Raw genomic sequence first — 13,407 nt, 5'->3', positions numbered from 1 at the left:
ACCTCTAACCTTAACACCATCACTTTTATTTACCGTACGAGGAAAATTCTTCATCCATACAATTTAATGTTTTTCTCCTGTGATGCATAAATAACAAACAATAACAATGTGGCCTCCTCGTTAACTGTTACAATTGACTAAGGCTGAGTGACTGCTGGTGGTCGAGTCATGACGTCAGGTTAGTGGTTGGGTCTTGACGTCACATCAGCAAATTGATTTTTTTTAACCGTTTCCAATAAGTGATTTTTTCTATTTTTTTTTAATCCGTTTCAACAATAATATTGATTTTTTTATAGGAATACAAACCCTAACTCAGAATTTACACACAAACTCACAAATATCATAATTAACGTTTACTAAATTGCCTCAAAATCAGACTCAGGGAAAAGTCTTTCAAAAAATACAATAAAATTAAGTTCCTTTACCTTAAGTGTTTGAGGCCTTCAGCTTCTCTTCCTCGGTCTTCCCCACCACCTGCCGGGATAAATTAAATTAATATACAATAACCAATAGAGATTATGTATATAGATATACACCAATGAAACAATTATACACAGATTATACTACAAAGATCACCCACAACACACACACACACACGTGGCGCAAATATGTAAACAAACAAAATCTTGATCAGCTGTCTAACCAAAACATTAGCACGTGGACACAGTAAGTAAACAAACACCACGTCGTATCAGCTGACGGACCAAAACACGTGCACGTGGCCTCAGCAGGTAAACAAACACACCTAACTGACCAAAACAAATGCACGAAAGAGTAAACAAGACAACAAATGCCGTGTCGAATTAGCTGATTGAGTAATTTGCATACGACTTGAAATGAAAAACAAATAAATCTAGTGGGATAAAAACAGTATTGACAAGTACAATTATGACAATTTACCATAATACCTCACAAAAACAAAAATTAACAAAAATTAAAATACTTTTTTTTTTAACTACACAACTGAACACGACTCCTAAAGTTAACATGAAAATACAACAAACTGTACCATGATATATACACCAGCTCGTAAGTTGTTGAGGCATTATTATTACACACACAGGGAGATCAACAACTTGGGACATTGCCTTAAAAAACAAAACCATATTCTGGACAACAATGAACCTTAAGACTAGTACACTCAAGGTTCAAAATCGTATAGTAAACAAAGGAGATGTTTTAAGCACTTGCCACTTCTCAATAATTCGTTCGTTCACTCCTCTTACCTGTAACTGTTCCGGATAAGAATGACTCCTCTTACGGTACAGTCTGAGGGCTATTTTGACCCCATATTGACAAGGTTCTTCTATATGGGTATTGGTAGAGTTATAGATAGTGAAGTATAGTGTAACCTCTATTTAACGGGCTATATGGTGAAGAAAATCCGTAATATAAAAGGTCTGTTAAAAAACTCAATATAACGAACTAGGTAAAAAAAAATCTCATGGTTCAAACATCTTAAATATGACACTAGTCTCGGATGCATAAACTACTATTCATGAGATGCAAAACACAGAGCCGTAATTCTTGACGTCTCTGTGGTACTAAAGCCAAGCCACCCCACCCCCCCCCCAAGACAGGTCATTCCCGCTCGTGGGTTACAAGAGGTTTTCGACGCCCCAAATCATAGGTCATAAAAGTGACATTATTTCTTAACCTGTAGCCGACGGGTTCATAAATGGAAGACAAATTCTACCTTTACTACTGACTAATATCTTCATTCACCTTACATCCCCGCCTCTTGTAGCTATAAATCAAATCGGTGGCCTTTTTTAAAATATTTGTAATTTACTGAAGGTGGTTGGTGTTGTGGGGAAGGGGCGCAGGTGTCCGTAATGACTTAAAAGTATGTTGGTTCGACGCCCATCATAGCATATATGTTTTGTGTGTGTGTGTGTGTGTGTGTGTGTGTGTGTGTGTGTGTGTGTGTGTGAGAGAGAGAGAACTAAAACATATGATAATATGTTCAAAATATTTTATACATAGTTATTATCATTACAGTATTGCCACATTATTATTATTATTATTATTATTTTCACTCTTGTCAATAGCATTACTTATATCATACTATATTTATTATCATTATTGCCATTGTTAAAATTATCATTTCTGTTATCATAATTAGTTCATATCTTCATCATAATCATCATCATTACAATGCTTATTAATTTGCAGACTTAAAAATAATAATAATAAAAAAAATTATCTAATAATGAAACCTAACTTAACCCAACCTAACCTAACTTAACCCAACCTAACTTAACCCAACCTAACCTAACCAAAACCACATTCATACAAACACATTAATTTTAACTCATAATCATCTAATTCTCGTAGACAGTAAACGGCGAGGTAGATAGATTGAGGAAGGAAGGTAGAATAGACAGGTAGACAGGAAGAGGTAGATACATCACTAAGGGACTAAAGGTAGTTTTCAGTAGACCATCTCGTATTAAAATGAATAGCCTTATCTATTATGCAAATGACTTAGTTAACATCAGTTGAGAAGTGGATACGCCCCTCTCTCTCTCTCTTTCTCTCTCTCTCTCTCTCTTTTTCTCTCTCTCTCTCTCTCCATAGTCCGGTTACTACAGTTTTTCATCTACTATCACTATTACTACTACTACTACTACTACTACCACTCTAAATACTACTAATTATCCCTATTACTGCTACTACCACTACTATCACTACTATTGTATCTCCTCTACAACTACTACTGCCACTGTAGCTACCACCACTACCACTGTAACCATCATCACCACTACCCACCCCCCACCCACCCCCACATGACCTCCACGTCTGACCCCCAGAATACCTCTCCTGTGACCTTTTCTCCCGTGTTTGACCTCTCGTTGCATTCTCAGAGGTCCTTCCTTAAAAATCATGGTCCAAAACATCTCCCCACCACCCCTAATCTCCCCTACATCACCCCACCCCTAATCTCCCCTACATCACCCCACCACCCCTTATCCCTACATACCCTAATCTCCCTACATCACCCCCACCACTCCTAATCTCCCCTACATCACCCCACCACCCCTAATCTCCCCTACATCACTTACCTAATCTCCCTACATCACCCCACCACTAATCTCCCCTACATCACCCCACCACCCCTAATCTCCCTACATCACCCCACCCCTAATCTCCCCTACATCACCCCCACCCCTAATCTCCCCTACATCACCCCACCACCCCAAATCTCCCCTACATCCCTAATCTCCCCATCACCCCACCACCCCTAATCTCCCCATCACCCCACCACCCCTAATCTCCCCTCACATAATCTCCCCTACCCCACCACCCCTAAACTCCCCAACATCTCCTCCCCCTACCCCTTAAGACATCAGGAGAAAGGGTGGAGACGCTACACATTAAGGGTCGACAATAAATAGTAACTTTAACCGCACTGAACCACCCTAATTAAGTGTCCCCTGCCAATCAAGTACTAATTAAGGTCACTCCCTGGCCTTAATTGGGGGTCATTGTGCAAATTGGGAGTCTGGGGGAGGCTGTGGGAGGGTATCTGGGACGTGGAGAGAGAGAGAGAGAGAGAGAGAGAGAGAGAGAGAGATGGGAGTACCCTATATCGCTCACAGAAGACATGGGTAGAGGACATTAGACACGTAAGACCTATGAAATGAGGGGCGGGGAGAGGGCACAACATCCAAAATGGTATCCATCATGTACTGAGACTCTACCGTAACGAGGATGATGACATTAAGACAGTGGTGGTGCTGTTTTGGTCTGTGTAATTCTTAGTAAAGTTACATAATTCATACGTGGTTACAGCTGTGTGTGTGTGTGTGTGTGTGTGTGTGTGTGTTTTGTGGTAGTGTGGGGGGGGGAGGATCGTGGTTTAAATCAGCCAGTTTCAACATGTAAATATATAGATTAGATTAGATTAGATTAGGTTAGGTTAGGGTAGATTAGGTTAGATTAAGTTTCTAGGACGCCCTCAGCTGACCTCCGGAAACACACCACACAGCTGGCTTCCCCTCCCCCCCAAACAAGTGCCCCAGCTGTAAATGGCTCTGTCACTATAAATGGCTTGACCCTTTCAGAAGTTCAATCGACCCAATTCCTTCATCAAAAGAATCACTTGGCTGTCGACCTCAAATTACTGCATCATGTAGCTACAATTCTCCCCGAGTGACATTTTTTTTTACCATCTCTCTCAACTAACTGGTTCGTTTAAATTGATAGTGTCCAATATGGCGTCAGAATTGTACTAAGACTCTACAACAAGGTCCATTCACGTGTGTAGCTGAGACTTATGACGTATGTTTGTTTGTCCTGTTATAGTCTACATGTTTTATAATCCTCAACTAACAGTGTGTGGAACTTCCTGAAAACACACACTACACACTACACACACACACACTACACACACACACACACTACACACACACACCTTCAACACATCATGGGTTCATATCAGCTCACGGTAGCAAGGAGACGCCTCAGTGAATAGATCTGACCATGGCATTTATCTCGTCTCTCAGGCAACAAAATACTGAATGAAAGCAAACGGGGTCTTACACATGTCTCCTCACCTTCCATCCATCCATCTTATGCCTCCTTTCTCATCCATCCACCCCCTTTATGCCTCCTCCTCCCTCCAAACATCCATGCCTCTTATGCCTCCCCCCCCCTCCCTTCATCCACACCCTTTATGTCTTCCTCCTAACCTAACCAAATTGTATGGTATGGAAAATATTAAATATCCGGACTTAACCCTAACCTAACCCAACTTAATCTAACTTAAGTTAACCAAATGGTATGGTTTGGAAAAGAATATTAATAACCTAACTTAACCTAAACTAAACTACTCTAACTTAATCTAACCTAACTTAACCTAAGCCACTTTAACCAAACTTAATCTAGCCTTACTTAACCTCTACACCAGTTAAGAGACCATATTAACTAGAAACGTTCACTTAGCACCAGTTAAGAGACCATATTAACTAGAAACGTTCACTTAGCACCAGTTAAGAGACCATATTAACTAGAAACGTTCACTTAGCACCAGTTAAGAGACCATATTAACTAGACACGTTCACTTAGCACCAGTTAAGAGACCATATTAACTAGACACGTTCACTTAGCACCAGTTAAGAGACCATATTAACTAGAAACGTTCACTTAGCACCAGTTAAGAGACCATATTAACTAGAAACGTTCACTTAGCACCAGTTAAGAGACCATATTAACTAGACACGTTCACTTAGCACCAGTTAAGAGACCATATTAACTAGACACGTGCACTTAGCACCAGTTAAGAGACCATATTAACTAGACACGTTCACTTAGCACCAGTTAAGAGACCATATTAACTAGACACGTTCACTTAGCACCAGTTAAGAGACCATATTAACTGGACACGTGCACTTAGCACCAGTTAAGAGACCATATTAACTAGAAACGTTCACTTAGCACCAGTTAAGAGACCATATTAACTAGACACGTTCACTTAGCACCAGTTAGGAGACAAAAAACAAACGGTGTGAATTCACGTACTGTCCTTAGCAGCTTCTCGTGTCCTTAGCGGTTAAGAACATCTCAAGTGGCTTTATCACCTGCCTACTTCACCATGGATAACCTCCTCTCTCCCTCCCACACTCTCTCCTCTCTTTTCCTTCCCTTTTCCTTCTCCTTCCCCTCTCACTTCCTCTTTTCTCTCTTGTTCTCTTTTCCTCCCCTCTCTACCTCCCTTCCCCTCCAGTTACTTATCTTATTCCTTTCTCCTTCCCCCCCCTCTCTCTTTCTCTCTCCTACTGGCTCCCACAAATCTCACCTCCCCTCTCTACCACACCCTCCCCTCCCTACCACACCCTCCCCTCTCCTCCTCCTCTTCCCTACCAACCCCTCCATCCCCTTCCCTACCATCCACTTTTTCTATCAACCTACACCCCTCCCCTCTCCCCCCCTCCCCACCTCCTTCTTGCAGGTGGGAATTAAACAAGAACCAGCCTCCCTGAGTGGCCATTTAACCGAAATTGCTCAGCTGATAATCCAACCCAAAAACTCCCTAAACTAAGCAGCTGGGACGAGATTCTAAAAAAATCCCTCAAGTTATTTATTTTATCTCTTACGGGGGGGCGAGGGGAGATTACTACACATATCTTGTTAATAACTCGAGTCGTTGAGTACTTAAGTCGCCATCTTTGTATGACTGCTTTAAAATGACTCAGTAAGGTCTTGGTTTGTTGACACATTGGTACTTTTTTACGGAGGAATATTTTTAGCGTGTGAACTTTTGAAACTCCAATTTTTATGACGGGAATTATGGGAGAAAGGAAGGAAGGAAAGAAGGAAAGGAAGGAAAGAAGGAATGAAGGAAGGAGGAAGGAAAGGAGGGAATAACGTAGGAGGAAGGGATGTAGAAGGAAAGAAGACAAGAGGAAGGAAGGGAGAGAAGGAGAAGGGAGAGGAGGAAGAATGAAAGGTGCAGAAGGAAGAAAGCAGGAGGATAGAAGGAAGGAGGAAATAAGGAAAGAGCAAGGAAGAGAAGGAACAAGGTAAGAGGGAGGAGGAGGAGGAGGAGAAAGAAGAAGAAAAGGAGGAGTAGGAGAGAAAGAAGAAGAGGAGGAGTAGGAGGAGGAGGAGGAGGAGGAAGAGGAGGAGTAGTAGGAGGAAGAGGAAAGGAGGAGGAGGAGGAAGAGGAGTAGGAGGAGGTAGACTACATACATACTCTTAATAATTTTGTTACCAAAGAGTGATATGCGGCCCCAAGATCACTGATAGATAGAGGCGTCTTTTAGGAGGCTGTCGGGGGAACACACTATATTGTTCTGTGTGCTGGGGTGGGGAGGGGGTGGGGGGTGTTAGGGGAGGGGTAGTGGGGGAGGGGTAGGGGGAAGAGGAAGGAAGGTTAACAGAGCAGAAGCAGTTACATAGCATAGTATAGCAGTCAACGCCATGGGAAAAATTAAAACAACATCTACTTCCACTCAAGGTTGCGTCATAAGGTATTTTGCGTCTTACTAATAATAATATTCCTCCGAGGGGTGAATCATCTATCAGTAAGATCACAAGGGGGCCGTCACTTACCTATTAAAAACCCAGAAAAAAAAATAATATTTACTTTTACCAAAAAATAAAGCTAAATATTTAGTTTCGTCAAGGATTTATTTTAAGTTTCATAAAGAATAAAGGAATAATTTTACACCAAGACGATTTAAGGAATAAACCTAAACCAGTCTGGCTCCCTTAAATCATTTAGAGAGGAACTTTAAACCACCTTCCCTTTAAAAATAATCAAATATAAAAAATAAAACTCTATATGGGTCTTGTGTAACCAATTTTCCGCCATGTTATTTATGAGGATTTGTTTTGTTTAATGCATATTGGAATAAATTACGAATTGTTTACAAGTGTGGAATATGTCCACAGAGAGAGAGAGAGAGAGAGAGAGAGAGAGTATCAGGTAACTCAAGTGTGATGGTCATTACTATGCAGGTGAGGGGTGGCGAGGTGAGCTTATCTCCCTGTCGCTGTAGCCACCCAGCACTGTCTTATGCCACCCACCAGCCGCCCAGTACTATCTTACGGCACCCAGTACTCTCTTTTGTCACCCACCAGCCGCCCAGTACTATCTTATGCCACCTACACCATGACAATCATGCCCCGCCCCTCACCATGACAACAAACCCCGCCCATCACCATAACAACAAGCCCCGCCCATCACCATGACAACAAACCCCGCCCATCACCATGACAACAAACCCCGCCCATCACATGACAACAAGCCCTGCCCATCACCATGACAACAAACCCCGCCCATCACCATACAACAAGCCCTGCCCATCACCATGACACAAACCCCGCCCATCACCATGACAACAAACCCCGCCCATCACCATAACAACAAGCCCGCCCATCACCATGACAACAAGCCTGCCCATCACCATGACAACAAACCCCGCCCATCACCATAACAACAAACCCCGCCCATCACCATGACAACAAACCCCGCCCATCACCATAACAACAAACCCCGCCCATCACCATAACAACAAACCCCGCCCATCATCACCACACCAAAATGCATTAAATTAAAACCAATTACGAGGAAAACTGAACATATACGATTCTGGGAAAAATCTTTAACTAACCTAACCTAACCATAACTGTGCGAATAGGGTGAGGTTTTAGCCTAGATAGAAGAATGGGACGTAGTCTTGTGGATGCTGTACCTGTCTTTGTAAAGGTAACCTGTATTTTGACCTTACTGTACCCGAGTGTGAATTACGGCACCTGTATTCCTCAATGTCTGACTCATTTACAAAGAATCACATAATTTTTAAGGTCACGCGTTGTATCATGGAGCACAAAATACGTACTGTGGTGGATGTTCAAATACCCCCATTACGTTGCTAGGATCCCCATTACTTTATCTCTGCTTATAAGAGGGAGGATGCTCTCGTAGGTATAACCTAACCACACACTCTCTCTCTCTCTCTCTCTCGTGTCTGGTGTAATCTGAGCCAAGTTTTGAGTCCCGATTCACTGGTATATATACACTGTTCTCCGGTGTAAACAGACGCTTAGTTCATGACCACCGTGAGTGTCTCTGTCCTCTTCCCCCCAAATACTCGTTTATAGCCACGAGCGGTTGTTCCTCCACCCCTCCTCTCTCTCTCTCCCCTTCACGTAAACTGACTAAGGGTTTAAGGCCTCAATGTTTGGTAAAGTGGAAACAAAAACTTGGTTCATGACCGCCGTGGGTGTCGTTGCCCTCTCGTTCACATCCACAAACGGTCAAGATCTACTTATACTTAAATCAGGTTAGGTTAGGTTAGGATTCTTTACCGATATGTTGAAATACTTTACGTTCTGTAATATTATCAGATATGCAAGTGTGTGTGTGTGTGTGACTCATCATACACACACACGAGAATGTTGTTACGACCACCCAGCATCAATATCCAGTACCTCTTACTTTCTTACGATATTTCAACACCTACAAGAACCTTATCTTATCACGCTCTTCCCTTGATGCTAAAACAGTCGTAAGTTACTTTAGGTAGAGAGAATTTATACACGGAGGCTGATATTGTTGACAAATGAGATATTAATGTGATAAACTTGTTCCCTCTCTACCCAGTAACTGCAAAGGCTAATGGGAGTACGGAGGAACGGGTCACTCACTCACTCACACACACACACACAGCTCCCAACCCAGTCATAACGCCTTCTCTTTCAACTTCCACACCATTTATCACCCCAACCACAAACACCACCACGATCTAACAACCTTCAACCATCTTTCTTACATGAATTGAACCATCCTACAACGTTGCCAAGTCACCATGGATTGAATAACGAAGAGGAAAACCCCTTAGAAGTTACATGTTGTATTTAAGTTGAAGGGTCACATGTGGCAACTGTGGGCCTCCTCGCTTGATGTGTTGCAACGTTAGTGGGTCGGAGTGAAGAAGTACAGAGACCATTGATTCTATATAACCTCTCTCTATATATATATCTATACCATAACATAAAGATAAAAATAGTTGATATGAATGATTAATGCGATAGTGTATTAGCGGTGAGGGTTGGGGTGTAGATATATATATTACCTTAGTGTTTGTAAGTGAGAGGTACTCCAAGGAAAACAGGTGTTGACTCGTTCAAAATTCTGCAATGCTTTCATGTGTTTCACTAATGCTGTATGATGTATGATGAATAATAATATGATGATGAATGATATTAATGGCAGCTTATAGGAGATAATAAATAAACTTATAATGTAATTTTCTGTGATAATAAATAAACTTATAATGTAATTTTCTGTGATAATAAATAAACTTATAATGTAATTTTCTGTGATAATAAATAAACTTCATAATGTAATTTTCTGTAGGGAAGAACAATTTAAAAACAAAAACAGAATAAAAACCTGATTTAAAACACAGCAAAAACAACAAAACAAAACAGACAAACCAACAAATACACAACGAAAGCCGAGGGTTAAAACACACATAACCACATACGACAAATAAAATCACTAAAACAGGGAATCAAACACAATACAAACACAACAAAACGCAGTAAAAAACACAAAAAACAAACACAGTGGTCGAATCACTGCAAGAGTAAACACATAAGTGACGGGTTGAATGTATAAACAGACAGACAGACAGACAGACAGACAGAGTAACATGTGTATAAACAGAACATCAAGGGGGAAGGGGATAAATAATGAGAGACATTATTACCAGCAAACAATTATCAATCACCAGCTCAACCAATCAAGATAGCCCTTTCCTACCCCGCCCCACCCTCGGAAAAACAAAACCCACTCATATGCGGGCATAGTCATCAATGATTGGTTAACGACGCCCACCATGATGTGACCCCTAGCGTCTCTCTCGATACCAGAACAAGAAAGATGTAAATTTTATTGATTATATTAAGTTAAATACAGGTTTATGACAAGTTTAAGGAGAAGAAAAACTAGCTGACGCCAAGGAATGTAAAGACCAATCAATATACGTCCTGCCCTCATTGACGTGGGTTTTGCTACGCCTTCGAGATACACGTAAATGTACTATAATCTAACATTAACATACGAAGTGCCAGAGTGCAAAAGACTAAAGTATAATAATTATCAAGTTTAATATTCAATCAGAAAGACTAATCACCCATTTTACCTAACCACTACACACACTCGTTACATCCAGGTTAAAAATTATTATTTACTTGAAAACTTAAATCCAGACTTTTTTTTTTTACATAACAGCAAACGCTAATGTTAACACACTAATATTTATGATCTGGTCAGCTCCCCCCCCCTCTTTTTTTACAAGTACAAGCCTGTTCTACCAGAGTCAGTTCCGTACCTTTACATTCGTCAACATTGTCTCCCTGAACACTGAACATAACTGAACTTTAATCAATATTGAACATAACTGAACAATTTTGAACACTGAATAAAACTGAATAATTTTGAACACTGAATAAAACTGAACAAAACTTGAAAATTGAACATAACTAAACAATACTGAATAATGAACATAGCTAAATAAAACTGAACACTGAACAGCCCCCCCCCCCACCGGCTTCTCTTAACCAGGGGCTCTATAAACCACTTCTTCACTCAAGCCTTGAAGCACCGTGACATACTTCCTGTAAGTATTTGTGGACGTGTTCAATGACCTACACACACACACACACAGTTACTAGTATACACACTGGCTCATATACATACACACACACATATATATATAAACATAAACATATACACACACTGGTATACACACTGACACACACATACAAATACTCCCCCCACACACACACACACACACAATACTTCCCTGTTGGACATTGTAAGTGAACAAGATAAAATATTGATCAATAAAGTCCAATTGTTCTTTAAAAAATCACCTCAGCTTTTGTATCATAACCAAAAACATTTAAATCAACTATAAAAAAACAATTTGGTTATCCTTTTATCAGTAATAAATAAAATACTGTACAGTAATTATGAATGCGGTTTGTTTACATGAGCATCGATCATCTCACTCAAACTCGTTATTAAAAATATCAGTAAATTGAGTCGATATTTTTTTTCGTGTTTTATTTTTCGTTCTTGATCAAAATAAAAGTATAAAAAGTATAAGTGGTCAAAGAATAAGTTTTGTTAAGTGTTGTAAAGTGTATATTTGAACAGGAGGAATAGGAAGAAGAGGAGAAAGAAAACAAAAGGAAATAGGAAGATAAAAGGAGAGAGAGAGAGAGAGAGAGAGAGAGAGAGAGAGAGAGAGAGAGAGAGAGTACTAAAATCAATTCGGACACTCACACCCACACACAAAAAAAATTACGAAGCTTACAATCGCCGTGTGTTGAGAAAGTTGCCACCGTCAGCTGTTCTTAGGAGGGCGTCCCGTCTAGCCTAGGTTATTGCTCCCACCTGTCTCATACACCTGTCTGTTTCACCTGTCTATTTCACCTGTCCCTTGACTCTTTGATGCTTGTTCTCTGATTCATCCGTCTGTTACATCTGTCTGTTGTAGTTGGTTGTGTCACCCTGTCTATTGCAGCTGTTGTGTCACCCGTCTGTTGCAGCTGGTGTCACCCGTCTGTTTAGTGTCTGTTATAGGTGGTTATTTTCCCTGTCTGTTACAAATGGCTGTCTCATCTGTCTATTAAATTGGTTGTTCAATATCACTGTCTATACACGCTCCTCCACCTGTCCACTGACAAACATATACAGTATACAGATAAATTACTAAATACAGTATATCAATTTATAATATACAGTATACACAAACCTTGATAATATATCGCAGGTGTATGTATGTATGTATGTAAGCGATACAATGATACATTATGCATACCACGTAAACATGTCATACATTTTTAAGTATAGACGAGAGAGTATGGCGGAACGAAGTCGTGCGATCATACATTCTCCACACACACACACACACACACACACACACACACACACCTGTTCCCTCCAATACAATCTTATTACGTTTTCCTCCTTCCCTCCACCATCCCTTCCCTCCTCCCTCTCCATCACCACTACCCTTCCATCCCTCCCTCCCTCCTCCCTTCGTCACCACCCCCCTCCTCCCTCTCCATACCTCCCTTCGTCACCCCTTCCTTCAGGTGTGGATTAGCTGTAGGTGAAGGTGAAAGTTCCCTGTTCCTCAGAGTATGGTGTCCCGAGCCCCCTTGATCCACGCCGCTTGTGCCCAGGTTAATGACCATCCTCAGGTAATGCACACCTGACTCCCTACATAACTCACTTCCCAAACATCTGACTCCTTACGTAACTGACTTTATAAACACACCTAGTTGATACATCCACATACATAAACACCTGGTTATGCCCGCCCTATAAACACACGTATACATACACACCTGGTTGGAGGGCCACACACACACACACCTGTTGCAGGAAATAGCATACACCTGGATAGTGAGTCAGCTGAGCAGTCACTATTAATATGCATCGCGTTCTTCCACTCACCACTACTAACCTAACCCACCTAACCCAACCCAACCCGGGCCTATTAGGTATGTGGGGTGTTAGGACTAGGGTAGGTAAGTTAGGTTAGGTTAGATTAGGTTTAAGGTAAGTTAGGTTAGATTAGGTTTAAGGTAAGTTAGGTTAGGTTAGGTTTAAGGTACGGTAAGGTAAGTTAGGTTAGGTTTAAAGTAAGGTAAGGTAAGTTAGGTTAGGTTAGGTTAGGTTAGGTAAGTTAGGTTAGGTTAGGTTAGGTAAGTTAGGTTAGGTTTAAGGGAAGGTAAGTTAGGTTAGGTTTAAGGTAAGGTAAGGTAAGTTAGGTTAGGTTTAAGGGAAAGTAGGGTAGGGTTGGGTTAAGTTAAATCAGGTCAGGTCAGGTCAAGTTAGCGGCTACTTCCTGTTACTGAACCGTTTACCCTAGATAC

The 13,407-nt window shown here is 41.0% G+C and overlaps 1 long non-coding RNA gene across 1 annotated transcript in view; it reads right to left on the bottom strand.

Annotated features, from left to right (window-relative positions):
* Positions 1-422: 422 nt before the first annotated feature.
* LOC121856184 overlaps positions 423-13,407 on the bottom strand; it is a 53,845-nt gene continuing 40,860 nt past the window's right edge. The window contains exon 3 of the long non-coding RNA XR_006086916.1: positions 423-474. This is a non-coding gene — a long non-coding RNA (uncharacterized LOC121856184). The remainder of the gene's footprint in view (positions 475-13,407) is intronic.

Source organism: Homarus americanus, unplaced genomic scaffold (assembly GCF_018991925.1).
Source record: "Homarus americanus isolate GMGI-L3 unplaced genomic scaffold, GMGI_Hamer_2.0 scaffold48016, whole genome shotgun sequence".
Taxonomy (NCBI): Eukaryota; Metazoa; Arthropoda; class Malacostraca; order Decapoda; family Nephropidae; genus Homarus; species Homarus americanus.
The sequence above is the reverse complement of the archived record's forward strand: the minus strand, read 5'-3'. Positions and strand labels throughout refer to the sequence as shown.